The sequence below is a fragment of the Plectrocnemia conspersa genome, unplaced genomic scaffold (assembly GCF_051122295.1).
Source record: "Plectrocnemia conspersa isolate PC_06_02 unplaced genomic scaffold, ASM5112229v1 ptg000010l, whole genome shotgun sequence".
NCBI classification, from domain to species: Eukaryota; Metazoa; Arthropoda; class Insecta; order Trichoptera; family Polycentropodidae; genus Plectrocnemia; species Plectrocnemia conspersa.
Genome location: NW_028277174.1, coordinates 20,863,798 through 20,882,888, shown reverse-complemented (window position 1 = coordinate 20,882,888; position 19,091 = coordinate 20,863,798). Strand labels below are relative to the sequence as shown.

General features: G+C 38.5%; 1 protein-coding gene and 1 long non-coding RNA gene across 10 annotated transcripts in view; both read left to right on the top strand.

Annotated features, from left to right (window-relative positions):
* Positions 1–19,091, top strand: part of pum (pumilio) — a 138,163-nt gene that overhangs the window by 61,452 nt on the left and 57,620 nt on the right. The gene's annotated exons all lie outside the window — the stretch shown is intronic.
* On the top strand, positions 1,892–17,159 carry LOC148230969 (uncharacterized). The gene is made up of 2 exons (XR_015811191.1): positions 1,892–1,945; positions 16,440–17,159. It is a non-coding gene; the product is annotated as an uncharacterized LOC148230969 (long non-coding RNA).

Genomic DNA, 19,091 nt, shown 5'->3' with positions numbered 1-19,091 from the left:
TGTAGGATTCGAACTCAGGTCTTTCAAGTGTTAGTCGTCGACTTATCGACCACTGATCCAATGTGTTTTTTTTCAAATCTATTGAAACGCTAAATATATTGTACTGCCATCGTCAACGTTTCCCAGCAGTAGACGACTATCAACCGTATCAAATTTTTACATATTTTCATTGTTTCTCCAAAGCTTTCTAGTCCAACGTATTCTGATGCGCTGGATCCTAGCAGATCCCTATTATCATCCGTGAGCGGTAATCTTTGCTATTTCAACTTTGTGACCTTTTGTCGATCGAGTTTCAGATGCTCACGAATCCGGGTATGCCATTTTCTCATGACAAATTAAATGTACTTTGTTGATATTTGAACGTAGAAAGGACCTCATCATTATGAAGCCAAGATTCACATGCTACCAGTAAAATTTCATCTCTTACTAATGAATTTTTTTTTACGTAATTCCGCGTGAGTACAATTTTATACAATCAAATTATAAATTTAATACGCATACATTTAGAAAAATATAAAATACACTTAACATATTTATCATTAAATTTTAAAAGAACAAATTATTTTTTAATTACAAACTTATTTTTTGAACAAAGCGCTTTTATTGCTATCGTAGAAATTGTGATAAATTTTATTTTACTTCGTGTTTTCCAAAGAATTTAGTCTTGAGTTTTTGTATTTTTAACGAAAAAAGATGATCGATTCTCTATTTCGAACGACTACCGTCGTTCTAATTTATTTTTGTACCCATTTTTTCTTCGAATTCCTGAAATGCCTCCAACCTGCGCAGCGTTCTGTTTTTTTAGGTCCGACGCCCGTGAAAAATTAAGCGTATGAACGCCATTTTTCACGCGCATAATGAACTTGCGTAAGCGCGTGCGTCGGGTGCGTGTGTGCATATGCATAATCCGTCGGTTTTATAATTTAATCTTCATTGCGGAAATACATTCGCAACATAAATTTTCATTTCGTCACGCGCGAGACTTATGAGCGACGTTCGAGACTAATTTTATTGTCGGTATAATATGTGAAAATCGTCCCTCTTCCCGGATTTTTGTTTTACAAACACTAAACTCCCACGTCGCATGGTGATGTATACATTTTTTTAATTTGTTTTTTTTTACTACGTGTTGATTCATTCGCTTAATCCCGGAGACGTACGTATATATTTTATCGCCGTAAAAGGTAAAAAGCCGCGCAATAGAGGTAGGACGTCCCTGGCTAAACGTGTCCGGCGACCGCTTCGTGACAGGTTAATACCGAGAATTTACCGCTCAGTGTCTTTATTATTAGCGAATGTTTATCCCTTGGCGGTCACATCCACCTGGATTAGCTCATTGCCGAATGTTCGTTGTTCTCTCGTTCCCATTATGCTTGTCGTTCGAATTTTTTTTCGTATCGATTCAGTACTACACATATTCGTACCTGTCCCTCGTTCGCTCGTTGTGTAGTTTTTTTTTGTTCTTTTCGAATATGCCAAGTAGTGGAAAACGCTTTGCTTTGTTTATTATTCACTTGAGGTATATTTGAATTCGTTATTCCCACGTATGTTACTCAACTTGGATTTGCGCCAAAGTGTGAATAATTGCAGAAACTTTATTTGTTTATTTTTTATTCCGCTTATAAGTTGCCACTCGATTATTCGTATTCGGTTACATAAGGTATTATGACAAATCGGGCACATAACACGAGTAATTGTCATCGTTGCGTTTTAAGTTGTCAAAATATTGTAATATGTTATTCTTTGCGGACTGTCTTATTCTGGATGTATACAATTAGAACAAAGAATGTTCGGCGGCACTTACGCATCGAAGAAATATCGACACAACGGTCGCTTTAGTACTTTGGCCCGTTTCCCAAGGTGTTGTACGTTTTCCTACCAGATGTTTTCCACTCACCGAAATAGTCACTCCCCGCCCGCACGTATGCGCGTTTGTATTTTATTCGTGCGTATCTTTTCGCATCGATTTTTTACTCATTAAGTCGCTCGAGTGCGTAGTAAAAGCTCGAGGAGAGCTTTTTCGCATGCACGCAAGTTATCTCATTGGCGTTAAGCGATCGCGCCGAGATTGCGCGCGTCGATTTATCGCGGGCGCGATATCGTTACCGAGTCGTGTCGGGGCCGTAATGTCTGAAATTTCGGCGACACGACTCCGCTATTCCTGCCGCGCGCACTCATCGATGCACGTCCCAATTACCTAGGAATTCTTTGTTCCGCCGCCACTGGCGGTGGGCGGCCGGCCGCCTACCTACGCGCGCTCCTTGGCTACATTCGGCTTACTCAATCAAATTGTCGTCCCTATGATCTATTTGAGTCACGCCGCTGACCCACTGTGGTAAAACATCCTATTAATTCGGCGATCGTTTGCGACGACCGAAGAAAAACGCGACGGACCGATAAATTAACGTCGCGGCCCGTCCGCCCGCCTGTCGTTCATTGCACACGATCGATTTGTAAAAATGTACAGGTTATTAATTAGCGTAAAACTTACTCGTCTGCGTGTGAAAACGGCCATCACCGAGAGTTTCGACCATCGAGATAAGCGGCAGTCGCGCCCTTTGCCTCGTCGCAACGGCCGACTTTCTATTAGAGATCAAAGTAAACGTCGTACTTTGTATCACAAGTCATTGTGTATTATGCAACCGTAAATTTGGCCGTGCCCACAAAGAAACGTTAAGACCGAGAGTTTGTTTTATGGAATTCGTCCCGAACGATGCTTAAAAAAATGAAGCGCTTTTCTCGATCCGAGAAAAACAGCAACATTATCAAATTTAACCTTTTAATGCTTACGTATGGCCGAGCACATGATACATTATATAAGAAAATAATTAAAAATAAAAATGCATGACTGCAAACGGTCGTTCGTTCCGGTAGTCTCAGCCGTTGATATATTTATGCGTCAGGTAATTTATATTCAAATCTATGTAAATAGTGTTATATATTCATAGTACTAGTTGTAATGCAGTGTAAAGAACGTACTATTAATTAACTATATATTAATACCAATATACTGCGTTTTATAAATGCTATTTTTATAATTTCACTACGAATGTAACGAATCAACAAAATATACATACATAAAAGCAAAAAAAAACTATTTATAGATCATATTTATGAAACATAAGAACTACAATTTATTAAACGATGGTGTTGTTTAAATTTATTGCAATATTATTATTTAATATTGAACGATTTGACGGGTCAAAAACAGAGTACATAATAGAGCTTATACCAAATTTAGTTGTGATTCTTTAAATTTATATTGTTATGGTATGTATTTTTATGAGTAACCGAAATATTCATAAACATATCTTAAATTATTTTATATTTTTTGCATCCTTTTATATATTTAAAAATTCGTCAGCCCCACATGAGTATCTTTTAAGGTTGCAAAGGTATTTTTATTCTCCGATACGTCCAGTTTTTAAGCTGTATAAAATTGCTGAAGCGTTCATTCGATAAGGATGATCGAAGTTTGAGTTTTACTAAAACCGCGTTCACATGAAGCGACTGTTATTCGAATAGTTTATGTAATTCTGAATGCTATCTATAGGTGTTAAGCAAGATGTTTTGTAATTTGTTCATATTAAAAAAATGAAAACCTCTATTGGAGAGCTTTTATCTTCAAAAATCAATGAACCTAACGTTTTAATTTCATCACACAAATCCTTACCGTATTATCCTTGATCTGATTCGTGTTAATAAATTTGAACACAAAATGCCAGTTTGAAGCGGTATTTTTTTAATATACGCTTCGACGCGACTCTTGAGATGCGTATCCAAGCATAATTCCGAATTTAAGATTTTTGTTCTTCTAAATAATTAAAATAGTAAATTAATAGTCTTATGGCCATACAAAAACACACCTCAGAGTTCTATTTTGCTTTACTTGAAGGTGAGCCATTTGATATTTGGCACATGCTACCGAGGGAACTAAAGCATAATAAATGACATTAAGCACTCGACAGAATATATTGGAATATGTATATTATTTGTGTATTTTTTAACGTTGTGATTCATATGACGTTGAAAAGAAAGGTCTTCAAATATTATTTTTCCAATTATGCTTTATTTCAAATTAATTTTTTCAGTTCTAGAATGCAATAGTTACATATTATTATGATTATATTATTACTATATTCGATATTTATATATAGCTTTAAAATTAAATAAAACGCATAAAAATCGTGGTAATGGCCATGGTATTGGCTTCATTGGAAAGATAATTTTATGCCACTAGTGTTTAAATGTGATTTTGCGCGACTGGCTCGAATAAAGCGCAATATGGAAGTAATTTTCGACCACTTTTTCGAGCAGCCGTATATTGGCAATAAAGCTGCGAATGTTGGCTTCCAAGTCGTCCATCGTCTCTGGTTTATCGGCTTAGACTAGCGACTTCACATATCCCCACAGAAAATAATCCAAAGGTGTTAAATCACACGATCTTGGAGGCCAATTCACAGATTCATTACGCGAAATTATGCGCTTATCGAATGTTTCCTTCAATAAATTGATTGTAGCGCGCGCTGTGTGGCATGTTGCGCCGTCTTGTTGAAACCAAAGTTCTATGACAAGAATTTCAATTGGGGAACGAAAAAGTCAGTAATCATGGATCTATAGCGCTCTTTATTGACTGTAACTTTCTGGCCGGCATCATTTTTGAAGAAATATGGACCAATGATTCCACCAGCACACCAAACTGTGACTTTTTCTGATTGTAACGGCGTCTCAATAATAGCTTATTGATTTTCTTCACTCTTTGGCTGCGTTAATTTTGCTTTTTAACGTTCAACCATTCGTTCAACCATCGCTGAACAAAACTGAATCACGATTTTCGAAATAGATTTGCACAATTTGTCTAATCATGGTGAAATGGCAAACCAAACTGAGCACAGATCAGCTGTTAGCTGTCAAATTAACTGTCGCTGGAAAAAGTGTTGCCAATTCGAAAAACAAATCTATAAAAAAAACACATTTAGTTTGGTTGTAGAGATAGATAGACTTCTGATTTTAATTATTTCTACAACCAAACAAGCTTGGCCATTATATTGGGGCACCCTAAAAAAAATGCTATATTTAAAAAAATAGTGAAAATATAAATAAAAAACTGATCAACGTTGTTTAGAGTGTTTATTTTAAGCTTATTTTTAATATTTAGTAAATCCACCCTTAGGTTTAATTACATCTGCAACCCTTTTTGGCATACTGTCAACTTCATTCCATCTGCTTTTTTTCGCAGCTCAATTTTGGATTTGCAATTGTGTTGGGCAACATTTTCTTTTAATTTTATCTATAAATGCCCTACAGGATTTAAGTCCGGTGACTGTAGGCCATTCTACGAGCGTTAAACCCTTTGATGCAATTTGCATCATGCAAACCAACCCAATTTTTTTAGCGAAGTGTGGCACGCAGCGTTTTTTTGCTGGAATCAAATCCTAGCGTGGTCTGTGCTTGGAAATATTTTCCAGTAGGAATTCATTAAAGTGGATTCCAGCATTAAAATATAAATGTCACTATTCATACTATCCTCGCAAGTGTACAGGTTTCCTACCCCTGCTGCTGCCATGCAATTCCAGACCATAAGGCTTCCGCCACCATATTTGACTTTGGGTACTACGCAATCAGCTAGATACTCTTCGACGCACGTGTACTACACCAAGAGTCCATCAACTTAAAAAAAAACGTTAAAAAAGTATGACTATTTTAAAAGATTATTGCTTTAGAAATTTTTTTTACATTAACCAATTTTAGTTTAAAATTTCTTTTAAGTTGGATTTATCATACCAAATGAATATCGCCTAATCTTCAGATGTCCAATCTCTGTGTTTTCGAGTCCACCCTAACCTTCGAGTTATATTTATTTCTGAAAGCCACAGTTTGTGTCAGGCTTTACAACCTCTGAGTCTCGCGGATGGCCTTATGCTTGTAAAGACTTAAGCAGCCAGCCTTGAAGACATTTTTCGGCGATTTTTAAGGGATTCGCGAACCAACATTCGGTCTTCCTGGGCAGTTGTCTTCCATTTTTTTTCAATTCCTGGCTTTAGTTAGTAAGAACCACATTAATTGAACCGTATCAAAGCTTATATAATATTCAAAATAATTATTAAATAAAAAAAATTATAATGAGAAATAAAGGCCGAAATCGCGCTATTAAACGTAACGGTCGCTTGAGCGAGACTGACCAATTAGACCTGCAATATTTTTTTAAAACTCAACTTAGCAATTAAAAACGACCAATTCCTATGTATAGTTCTCAGAATTGCGGTTAAACTACCCACTAAAATATTTCGGTCAGACTATGCACTTGTAAAAAGTTACACGCCATTTCAAGGGGTGCCCCATTATTATGGCCAAGGCTGTATATATATATATAGTTATTTTAATTTTTAGTAATGCTCTATTCACACAATTAGTTGTAGTTTTTTCTAAAAGTGACACTATAAAAATGCCCTTTATACTTTTAATAACGAATCATGCAAGGCGAATTGTAACTTTTATTGCTTTACATAAATCGATTTTCGTTTTAACTGCGATCGAATCAATCTACGATTTGCATCTTGTCAAATTCCATTACCTATTTCGCGGTCCGCGTCGTTAGCGGCGATTTGTCGGCGTCGAACAGGTGCGCCCGGTGGGCCCAATCGGCGGAACGTGCGCTGAAGCTTCTGTTTTTGCGAATTTTTATTCGCGATGAACAATATGAATAATTCCGTTCGCCGGTGGCATAATTCCGCATACGGCGGACTCGACGAGTTTTTGACGCGCCCTTCGCGAATTTACATTCCGGCAAAAAGGCTGCTTGGCGTATCGGGCGCCACTCGTGCGCCGTGACGACGTTCGTTGTACGTTATCTCGAAACTCTATTATGGCCGCTAAGTAGTATTAAATGTATTTCTTACTCGAGGTGCGGGCGGTGAATTTTTTATCTCTCACGTCGATGTCAAATTACGGGCGTTATTATGGAGGCCGGGCGGCGTGTGTATATACATATATAAGGGAGACACTCGTCTGTCAAACGCGCAGAAATGAGATGAGTGCTCTCTACCCGGCCGCCCGTGTATGTGTGCAGGGGACGGCTCTCTCTCTGCCTGTCACATTACGTCTTTGTGTCATAGAGCGAACGCGGCGCGATCGCTTGTATTTTATGTATGGAGAATCGACTGAAAAATCCACCTTCGAGGCGAACGTGCCGTATATTCGCATATTGAATTATTTGTTTGTCGCTGAACATTTTATATCGTTCGGCCATTTTACGCCGCTCGTTACTGAGTGACGCTATTGTATAGCTACTAATCTAGTAATTTATGAAATAGTTAGCGCGAGATCGTCGATGAACTTGTGTGCGATTTTTTCGTCCGATTTCTTTTCAGCAATTGTTTTCTCGGATGATGAACTCGATTATAACGGGCGGGCCGGGTTAACTCGGCTCGAGTTCTCACACATGTCTTCTTGCAATCGTTTAAAAGATGTATCTCATTGTTCGCTTCCGTTCTCACGGCTCCCCGTATTTATTAACGAACGCGGGGTTCGTTTCTCGCCCGTTGATTCATTTTTTCACTCGACTATGGGAAAGGCCACGTTAGCGCCGAGCCCGCGACCTTTACTGTTCATTGTTCGCCGTCATAAAATTGCGACGAGCTTCGACGTCGCAGAATTGGTGTCGTTCGTTGGCGCAATCGTTACCGCATATAACGAGGGATCTTCTAGCAGTCCTCGACTCGATCGCTGCCACTCGGCTGTCGCCGCGAGTGCCCGTCGTTCGTACGCGAACTCTCCCTATTCTTTTCAGCTCTCGTTTCGGTCGAGCGTCGTCGGCCGACGCGGCGACTGTGCGTGACATTTAAAAAGCGGCATTTCAGCTCAAATGTCAGCGAAAATGTCGAACAATGGCGATGGCACTCGACGACTTCACGGCTCGACGGTCGCTTTGTGCGACCTTTGCCGTCGATCGTCCTAAGCGCGAGGGAAAATTCTCGTCGGACGCGCGCCATTTCCAACGATTCGCATTTTCCGAAATCGTCTCTCGTCGACCTTCTCCTATGGCGTATCGCGTTCGCGCTAATGACCCGAATCAATGGAAAATTGCACATTTCTAATAATAAATTCGGTTTTATTCGCGGCTTTTCAGTCGCTCCGTTCGCGTACACGTTACTCTTGAATGTGCCGGCGCACTTTGAATGCGAGCGAAAAGTTTTTTCAACGGTCTCACAATGAGTTTTACAATTTCATTTATATTTCAATTCGAAGTACGTTCGCGGGATCCAGCCTCGGCTATTACGGCTTCCAGCTGCAATATGAATAGTGTTTCCGAGATTACAGCTTCTTCCGGCGATGATATTTTGTTTCAATTCGCATGTTGAACATATTTTTTGCCCGCGGCCGTTTTGTGCCAATCTAGACGTAGCTTCCTCGCCGCGAGCCGGCCGAACCCTGTCGAGTATTGATTTTCATATTTGCGTATTGTAATTCGTTTTTACCGACGTTGTGTCGAATTTGAATTTCTTATTTTTCGGCAAGGTGTTTCCTCCTCGCGCGCGAATCGCTCCTGAGAGAGCACTTTTATCTCGCGCTTGCAGTTATCTATCGCCGCAGACGCTTCGATATGATTCGCCTCGCGGAAACTCGCACCGGCAACGCATCCCGTATGCCGAGCTGCAATTTACTGCGCTGTATTTTGCCAATCTTATAATTCGCGCTATATTAATCCGAAATGCGGCGCGGCGCATGATGGCGTCATTTAAAATTTAAATATATGTATCGTCAGTTTTAACTAACTGCCCGGGCTTTCGGGCCGCCGTCATTACGGAAGGACGTGTCACGGCGGGTCCTGTGAATTTTTAAAATTCATTAATGTTTCATGCGGCATACGTTAATAATGAATGAAATGATTTTTACCGCATCATAGGTGCGCTCTCTCGCGTTTGAAAATTAAAGTTTTTTTTTCGCACGCATCGCCGGACCGAAAAAGCTACAGACTCGACTCAAATGCGAGAGATTTTTGCACGTCTCTGCGGCTCGCGCATACGTATCCCGACAATACGTAAACTTTCATATATTCATCGCGGCGTCGAGAACGCTTTTGATCTTTGTCGTTGCAACGCCTTACTTCTTCGAGTTAGGTGCAACTTTCTGCAGTCAGTTTAAACTTTCTCCTCACCTTGCGGATTGTGTGCAGTTACTGTGAGATTTGTATGCATCTAGTCGCAGGCCGCACTCGGCGATGAATCTTTTTAGGGTGCTGTTACTTTTATTTTTTTATAACAGACGGCTTGTTAATATTTGACGCGAGAGTATTCTCGCCCCACTTTTGGGTTTTATGCGACATAATAAAACTATTTCCGAACGTCGGTCACAGTTTATATAGTCTATTAAACTCCGGTGTCGGAGATCTGCAGCTTCGAATATCCGCCCGCGATTGGATTTCGCATTCATGCATGAGCACCTGGCGAAAGATTCTTCCGCATTCTCAAGGATTAAACCGATAGCTCGCGCGTCGATGCCGGCGGTATTGAATCCGAGACGAGTATTATTGGAATCGGCATGATTCAGTGCGCCGGTGAGAGAGTGAAAAATACACCGCGATGATATTTCTAGCTTTTCTTCCGAAGACCGATGACTAAGAGCGGCGTCACGTTTGGCACGCTCGTTTGTGTGTGGATATTTATAAATATAAACATAATGCACCTGTAAAATTTTCACCGCGGTATTTTTAAATTTAGCTTATGAGTGTTTATTGCTTATTGCGGGACTAAGTCTAGGTTTCTAATGCGCTTTCGGCGATTCGGAGCCCGAAACAAAAGTAAAAAGTGGCTCTTGCGAAAGTTTCGGACGCGTAAAAAACAGCGCTAGGGTTTTATTTTCTTTAAATGGTGCGAAACGAGCGTCGTTCCCCCGCCTCGCGATCTAACCGTGATCGATTCGACGAGGAGTGGACGACGGGGCTCTGATATGTTTGCCGACGAGTGCCCTGTCCCTCGGTGGACGTTTGTTGACAATCCGATGACGGACCGATCCGAGTGACGGCTCGTGTGCGAGCGTGCGATAAACCCGACCGAATAATTGAATGATGCGCGACGGCTTATTTATTTTGCACTTGTAAACCGCGCGCTAAAAATATTGAAACTGTCCGTTGCGTCATAGGCGCTATGCGTGCACTTTCGATAATAAAGCAGATAACGAGCCGACCGAGGATTATTTTCAACCGGGGGTCGTTAACTGCGCCGTTACGCGTCGGGATAACAGTCTTTGACGTTATAGTTCGGGATATTATTAAGCTCTTTGATGGGCTTTCATTGTTTCGAACGTTCATTACGACTCGGCGTACGTTCATATTAAAGCCATAATTCGATCCTCTAGTCCCCGATTCTCGAACACTGTGCGTTCTTTCCGTTTTCACCGAGATATCCGTATCGTCGCGCGATACGTATCAAAACAACGTGTTTGCTTTTGAAGTATAGAATCGAATCTTGGCAAGCGGCCGAACGGGCTCGGTTTCCGCACGAGAATCGCATCGCGAGATACGTCTCGTTTCCCTCTCGCGCGATCTTCGCGTTTTGTGATGTGTACCGGTTGAAAAATGAGATTCGTTAAAGTCTAAACTTCAAAGATTATTATGTGACTCTCGCTACTTTCATCTTTCGGTGTTTTACGTTTTTTTTATGAATTATGTTGATCGACGCTCGGAAGGCACTATTGCGCCGTCGCGTCCATCTTTTCTTATTACCGCGCGTAATGTTTCACCTGGCACTCGGAGAAGATCCCCGTGATGATTTCGAGGATTTAGGTTCATAAATCGCACTCGTAACCTTCAGAGGCCATGCAATCCTTTATAACCTGAGCCACGCCGTTCATCCCGCCGAACAGAGATTTTTCAAATGAGATTCAATTACGATGCCGAGGAGCACTTTTCGCTCCCTAATTTATGGCGGCGCCCATTTCGCACGTCACATATTTTATTTGAACCTATTTAATTTTGAGGCTTTTTACCTCCCGTTTGTTACCTCCCGCGTCGATGGGGTTTGTCTTGTGATTTGTTTTGTTCGCGTGGTTTAAAAACTCAGTGAAAACGCGGCCTCGGTTTCTTCGAGTGCTGTTAAATTACACAATAATCTCATTTGCACGCATTGATACACTCGCAATTTCTTAATGGCGTCGCGCATCCGCACTTATTGAGTAATACAAAAAAAATGACAATGAAAAATAATATTTTCATCCAAATTGATTTGTGGTGGTTGTATCTGCATCTATATTTAGGTTTATGGTTTTCTACAAAAATAAGATTGAAACGAACTGCACGAAGGAATAAAAACGGATTAATTGGATCGACACGAAATCAAAATCAATTTCTATGGCAATAAATTGCTTTACTCAGATTATATACATAGTGATACAGTATGTTCTCTTAAATTGTTTAAATTAAGCTTGGCAGCGCTTTTCTGGAGTACCTCAAAGATCTAACTTGGGTCCATTGCTGCTTTTATTAATGACATGATTTTTTAATTATATGCGGATTACCTAAAATTTTTATGAGAGTGCAGTCGGTTTCGGATTTTCTCGACCTGCAGGAGGATCTCAATTCTTTATGGAAGTGTTCTTGCAATAACCGATTGTCTTTTTCAGTGTAAAAAAATGTCACACAATTTCATTTTCAAGTTCGTCGATGCCGGCGGAATATTCCTACCATCTCGGCGGATATATTTTAAGCAGGTCTTCCTTTACTAAAGATCTAGTATGACTTTCGAAAGACACTGGAAATTCAGCCTGCACGTTGCAGAGACTCAAAGCAGAACGTTAGAGATGCTCGGTTTTATCTTAAGAAATGCGCGCAACTTCAGGAATATTTTAGTATTGCGCACTCTTTATGATGCTCTAGTCGGCAGCATACTAGAAACTAGCTCTATTGTATGGATTCCAGGCTTAATGAGTCAATGTAATGAATTGAGGCTAGAAAAAGTACAGCGTAAATTCCTTCGATATTTATACTTGAAGGAATACAAGTACTATCTGTTCTTGTTTCACAGTGCTTTTATTTTGGAAGTGCTGGGATACGTTTCGTTGTCAACTCATAAACATGTTTATATAACACTTTTGGAAATTGCTCAAAACAGTAGACAACCCATCGGTGCTAGAGCAGCTTCAAATGTGGGCTCGGGAAGATAGTATAGTTCTCGACCGCGTCCACTGTTCTTGTCTGTAAAGTCTGCCAAATCTTCTCTGGCAAAGACCGTCCGTCTGCTCAATACTGTGCATCGAGATATTAACATTTTCTCGTATGGGAGTCTGGTTCAGTTCGTATGTGACAATGCACACCTGTTGAAATGATTTGTGTGTCCTTTTTTCATGTTTTCATATTTTAGTTATGTGTGTATATGTATGTGTGCATACGTATGAACGTATATATTTTATACTTTTGGCGATCGTGACGCATTAGGTTAACCTGTCAGGTCTCGATGGTCTTAATTTGAATAAATAAATAAATATAAGGAGCTCGCATTCACATAAAATAATTACGAGTTCGTGGTTGAACCGCGTTCTCCATGCCAATTTAAAATATACGAGTATCACACTGATGAAAACAAACTATTATTCATGTTGTATGCGAAAACTCGTTTCTTCTCTCTCGATTGTTACATTTTTATTTTAATTACACGCCATTTATGCATTTACGCAAGCGTGATATTCCTCGGTCAGTGGCCTAAGATCCTCCTCCTACATAATAACTTGTTCATAATTAACCGTTCCGTTTGGTAAGCAGCGCGTGCATTATGATTTCGTGCGATTTCCACACTCGGTAACCCTAATATCTACATTGCAACCGTGTTACGTACGTTGATAACAATATTGACTGCGTAACGCGTCTCTGTTCAGTTATTTTTTTTTTATTTTCGCAAACCGTCACCGCTTAATTTACGGCGCGTAACCGTAGAGCGCCATAGTTCGCCGGCGCTATCTTAAAATCCGCCTTCATAACGAGCGATCTTTGTTTGGATAAAACGTTTTGGGTCAAGCCTTTTCGACCCTCGCGTGTTTACCGCGCTTAAATTACGGCCCATCCCGCGTCCGTTACATTATGTGTCATAGTCTCCAAAGCGTGCTGCGGACGTTAATGTTATTAATTTTCAGAGTTTTCCGTACGCGTGCGCGCTCGTCTATGTGTGTGTGCATGTACGTACGTCGTCGTTATAACGACTCCGCGTCATACACGTAACAATTTCGTTAATACCTCCTCCCCCGTAGATACGAATAATATCGAAATTCGGTAATGCACGGTTGAGCCGTTCATGCGCCGGTGATCGCAAACGTATATCGGGTAAAACTTTTGTATTTAGTCACGCTTTATTAACTCACTTTCGTTTGAATTACGCGCGGGGTGAAACCATAGAAGATATTTTCCATGGTGTTTAATTGGAACAATTACGATCATCGTATTTCTACGTAGGCGACGGGTGATTCAAGTCCGTTTTAATTATAAACATCATCAAAGGTGATGTCAGCATCGTGACGAACAGTTTGGTATTTATAAAGTGGAACGGTTATATTATTCGTTTTCACATAATCATGGAATGGACCAACATATATTGTGCTGAAAACGTACTTTTTTCGCTATGGGAATATTTCACATGTACAATAAAAACTTAATTAATTAATTTACTTATTTATTACAAATCTGAACATCATGACTTGACAGATTTCTCCAATGTATCATGATGACCTTTATAGATAATAACATTTCATATATACACATATACTATATCAGCTCAAACATGCAATAGTAAAATAATAATAACTTTAGGTTTTTGGCAACTTTTCCTCCACTTAAAAATAATTAGCATACTCAAAAACATAAATATGATTAATTATACGCTTAAGTTATAGCACTTAAGTCATAGCACCTGTAAAAATTAATATGTTAACTAAAGATTTTTTAATAATTGTAACTATAAAAAATATACATTTATTTATTATTATTTGTATATTTGTATATTTGTACAAATTATTCACAACCGTTCGTACATCGAAATAACGTCAACACAGAGTACCATCATAATTTCGTGACATCTAAGTTAATAATTCAAGAAATACATACTTTAAAATTGAATAAAAGCTACTGGAATATAACTATTTTCTAGTTTAAAAGAAGAAATTAAAATGATAAAGTTTAAAATATGTCTAGTGATTTAATTAGGGACTTAGACCAACTTTGAATCTGCTTTGAAGCGAGAAATATTTAGGCATTTCATGTCTATATTGTTCTATTGTCATAATATGGTCGCGTAATATTTTTCGATATGATTTGTCAGTGTTTAATAATATATAGTATTAGAAATCGGTTCCGCGACAAATTGCCCAACGACAAAGGGCCCACGACAGTTGGCCCAGGCGACAATTGTCCCATATAAAATGACGCCCATAAACAAAATGTCCAGAATGATTTTTTTATGAGAAATCGATGAAATGTTGGATAGAAAATTAAATATGATTCTTTCGCATATAGATTGTCAGAATTAAATTTACAAATTGCAATTACAGGCGGCCCTCGACTTTCGCACATAATTGGTTCTTGAAAATGTATGCAAATGTTGAATGTACGAAAGTCGAAGGAAGTAAAAAAAAATTAAAATTGTGTGTATTTTAAAATATTTATTTATCAAGTAAATATAAGATGTCTAAGAGGCGTTTAAGAGACACGTTTAAGTGGGGTTTGCGGGTGTTTCCTTTGAAAAGTTATCAAGAGTTAACTGTTTTCCACTATTCTTTTTCTTTTCTTCATATAGTATTTTATAACATGCTATGTTTTTATTGATCGCCCCACGCACTTGAGATATGCATTCCCCATTGGGATCACAATCTTCCATAATATTTAAAAAATTGTCAAGGTGCGTGAAGGCTTCATTCATATTTTTCATTTTTAAAGAGTTTTCCAAAATAAACCTGTCTCATCTACATTACATATTTGGCTAGAGGAATATTCTACATCTTCAATAATTTTGGATAATTAGGAAATAAATTCTTTTGCAGCATCTTTATCCGCATCAGCCGATTCTCCAGTAAATTTAATATTATGAAAAGAATACCTCATTTTAAAATTGTAAAACCAACCGTTACTTGCTTGAAAAACCGTGTTAAAATATTTTTTTAATCTATCCTTCCAATTTTTGTGCAAACTAAAAGCTTTTGCTTGAATAATTGAAATACTCAGAGGGACATCTTTTTGATGTTGGTCATCGATCTACGATGACAAAGATTTTCCATTTCATCCATGTTTTTTTTTGCTGTGTTTTTTTGGAAACATATCATTAAAGATTGTAGAAATATATCTTTATTTTCCACAATTTTGAACGTATTCTTTAATTATATTTTTATTTTGCAAAATTGAACATATCGTAGACCTGTTTGAATCATACGAACGCTAGAAGATTCACCGCTATCAAAACTTTTTTTTTTTAAAAAAATGTTTTTTTTAAATGTGCGAAATAGCGAATTGTGCGAAAGTCGAACGTTCGAAAGTCGAGGGCCACCTGTACATGTTTGCACTGAATAATTTAATAAATAAAAACAAATAACAGAAAATTATTGGAATATATAAATGGAAACAGATTCGTAAGATCATTATTGAATTTTATATATAATTGTTCTAATTAAACTAAAATGAATTAAAATATCAGCTTTTTCGCGTCATTTTCACATATGTATGTATCAACAATAGAATAGAATGTTTTGTTGTATGTATAAAAATATACGCCGCTGGCGAGGGTTTACCGCGCCGGTGTTAGATTCGGATACAATTTTATTTTGAACCACGCGGGGGCAATAAATAAACATAGATGGCGGAATTATGATACACTCTTTGGCCTCTTCGACTTTTGCGACGAGGCCCACTCCCTCCAGGTGTGTCTAATCTTTCCGAGGCCGAGGTCGCGACCCTTTTCAAAGTCGATCGCATCTATTCGTTACCGTTTTAAAGCCAAAAAAGGCATCATTATAATTGTACGCTCTTATCTGCGCGTATGCGATGTCATCTAACCGCGCGGAAAATCAGGAAAATTTCGTATTCGACGCGCGGCGGATGGCGTCGAATAACTCGGCACTACCCCGCCATTTGCGCATGTTTCGTATGTATGCACGCGCGCCACGCGAAAGAAGTAATAAAACACAAATCCCGCCGCTCCATTAGCCGAATTAAGTTGAATGTAAATAGCGAAAAAGAAGTCTGCCGGCTCGGCGGATATCCATCCCCGTATTGCCAATTATGATAATACCCTCTGAGCTTGCTATTTTAACACAACCGACGTATAATATACCTCGCTCTCGCGATTTGGCTACGTTTACCTTTGTCGGCGTGTGTTATGCACGGCCGATCGGGCAGCAATTTCTGGTTTATTAATCGCCGCCGGTTTATTAATCTACTTTTGTTTAACTATTGACGTTTCCTTTTGCAGGTAAGCGATGAGGGTTGATCGACACTATCGACGTGCGCGTATATGCGAGTAAGATTATTATATTTTCATTACGAGTTTAATTTGCTAGTTATAATCGAAAGAATACAAATCGCTTATTATGCGAGTTTTAGTTTTACTACGAACGTTTGCGATAAACGCTATCGGCGAATTTGTCTACTGAACTGGTTCATTGTCTTTGTAAGTAATCCGGAAATTATGTTCGTGTTTTTACATTAATCGAAACCAACGAACCATAACGCGTCGGAGAGATGGGTGGACGGGCGATCGATATTGATAATAGTATTATTATATAATTTTACTATGAAATATCTTGTAAATTATCCATATCGCCTCGCGTGTGCAACTCTAGCATGTATTTAGTAGAAGAAGCGACTTGGAAGTTAACGAGTGCAACGGAGATGAAAGCGCAGTGGCAAAAGATAATTTATATCGAGAAAGTGAAGAAAGATGCGCCGTATTGAGAAAAGTGTGATAGTGAAAGCGATTGACATGAATATTTATGTTGTACAAAAATACTGATAAAAAACTGATATACCTACTGAATTTTGCAGTTTTGCTATCTAGAGACTACTGTTTTGAATTTGTGAGATGAGCATATGAACAATGTGCCATTAGTGGCATTCCACTAAAGATAAAGTGAACAGATTTTGAAAATATCAAAGGAGGACATTAAAAATTTAAAGGCCATCTCAAAAAAAATATTTGTAGAAGACAAATTATTGCTGAAGCAAAAAAAAATATTTTGAAATTTCTGCTCAAGAAGGACAAACGGATGATAATTTTTTTGATGAGGACAATCCTCTTCAAAGGAGGACGTCTGGTCACCTTACCATCGATAAATATCAAATTAGGTACATGCATATAGTTCCGATTCTGCTCGTGGTACATTACAATATGGATAAACAAATATACATAATTTGTCAACAATTGATGTTGTATATATTATGTCCATTTATAACCGGTACGATAATTTATCGTCGTGTATTCGGTCGTCTTTGCTCGAGTTTTGTCAGTTTGGTGTTTCAAAGCCAACTTTTCTCATAGCCGAACTTCGCCTAGAACAGCGAGCTTTTCGTTTGCAAATATTGTAATTAACCCACGCGTGCCGTGCGACAAATCCAAATTTGAACAGCGCGTGACATTTTATTGTTTATGTATATCGTTTTCATTACGGCCATTAGGGCGGAGGGTGCGGCCCCCGGTGACTCACTTTCGCTTTATCAGTCTCGTGTTGTTCTTGCCGCACCCTGCTTTTCCGACATGAATGCCAGGGGTGTGCGCACCTTCCCTCTGTCTCTGTGTATCCAGCAAACACAATATATATATGGCGACGTCCGTTGTTTTTTTTCCCGTTCAACTTTATTTTTTACGATGCCGTAATTGCGGGGTTACATCTGTTTTCGGTGTGGCTCTCTATAATACACCCAACTATATACACACATATATATATACACGAGAAAATCGATGCGCTTATAAAGCCGACCCTCGACTCTCTTATTGAATCATTACTGAAAGTGTCTGCCGAAACGCGATATTTTCCTATGAAATTGCGACTTTTCAATAGAACGGCCGTTATTCACCATTCATTCAACAGGGTTTTCGGAAAATCTATTTTCATAAAATCTGAGCACGCAATTCGTCGTTCGACCGTTGCGTTTATTGTTCGCTTTCCGCATGCAGTTCTTCCGTTTCATATATTTCGGGCATTTGCATGTATGTATTTAAATAATACAAAATGCATCCTTAAAACAATAAACGACAATGAGCTTCATTTGAGTCTAATCAGTACGTTGCGGAATTGCGGTGGCTTGTTTTTTAATGTTATACGTTATTAATATTAAATTGCGCATTTGAGGTTTGCGACCGCATCCTTATTTTCTGTTTTTTAAATGACACACTACATATTAGCAATTCAGAAACAATATTCTTAATTTGGAATCTTTGCGAGGTCTGAATATTTTCTCATGATTGAGAAAATCCTGAGAAAAAAATGCCTTTTTAATGGGAACTTTAGATTATGATTTGCTGTGTTCTCTTAAAAATACAGTAGTACCTCACTTAACGAGCAAAACAAATTGTAAAAAATGACTCGCTTGACGAGCGTCGTTTCGCATAACGAGTGACAATGAAAATACCGGATTGTGCCAAAACCGTTCTGTAATAACGGCCTGTGAGCGTAAGATTTTAGCTGTCATCGCTAGGCATTATCGTATTTAACATCGATTCATATGGAGAAAATGGTTTCGCTTAACGAGTGTTTCGCGTCAGAAGCGTAGCTAAGGTATTTGGAGCCCGAGGACGCCAAACTATCCAAATGGCGCCTTCACCCCCCACTTTATATGTATTTCACAATTTTCAAATGCACATTTCAAATAGTAAATAGATTTACATTAAATAAAATTGATTAATAATCGGAAGTTCTGTAATTTTCTATGGGATTGTAAATATTATATTATAAAAAACTAATATTTTTTATATTTTATTAATTATTTATTTGATTACTTTTACAGTATACTATATATAATACGTGTATGTAATAAAAAATAATATATATAAATATAGCTAATCTTATTAAGGGAAAATAGGTATATAAACAAAAATAATGATTTATGTTTATTTGTTAATTTACAT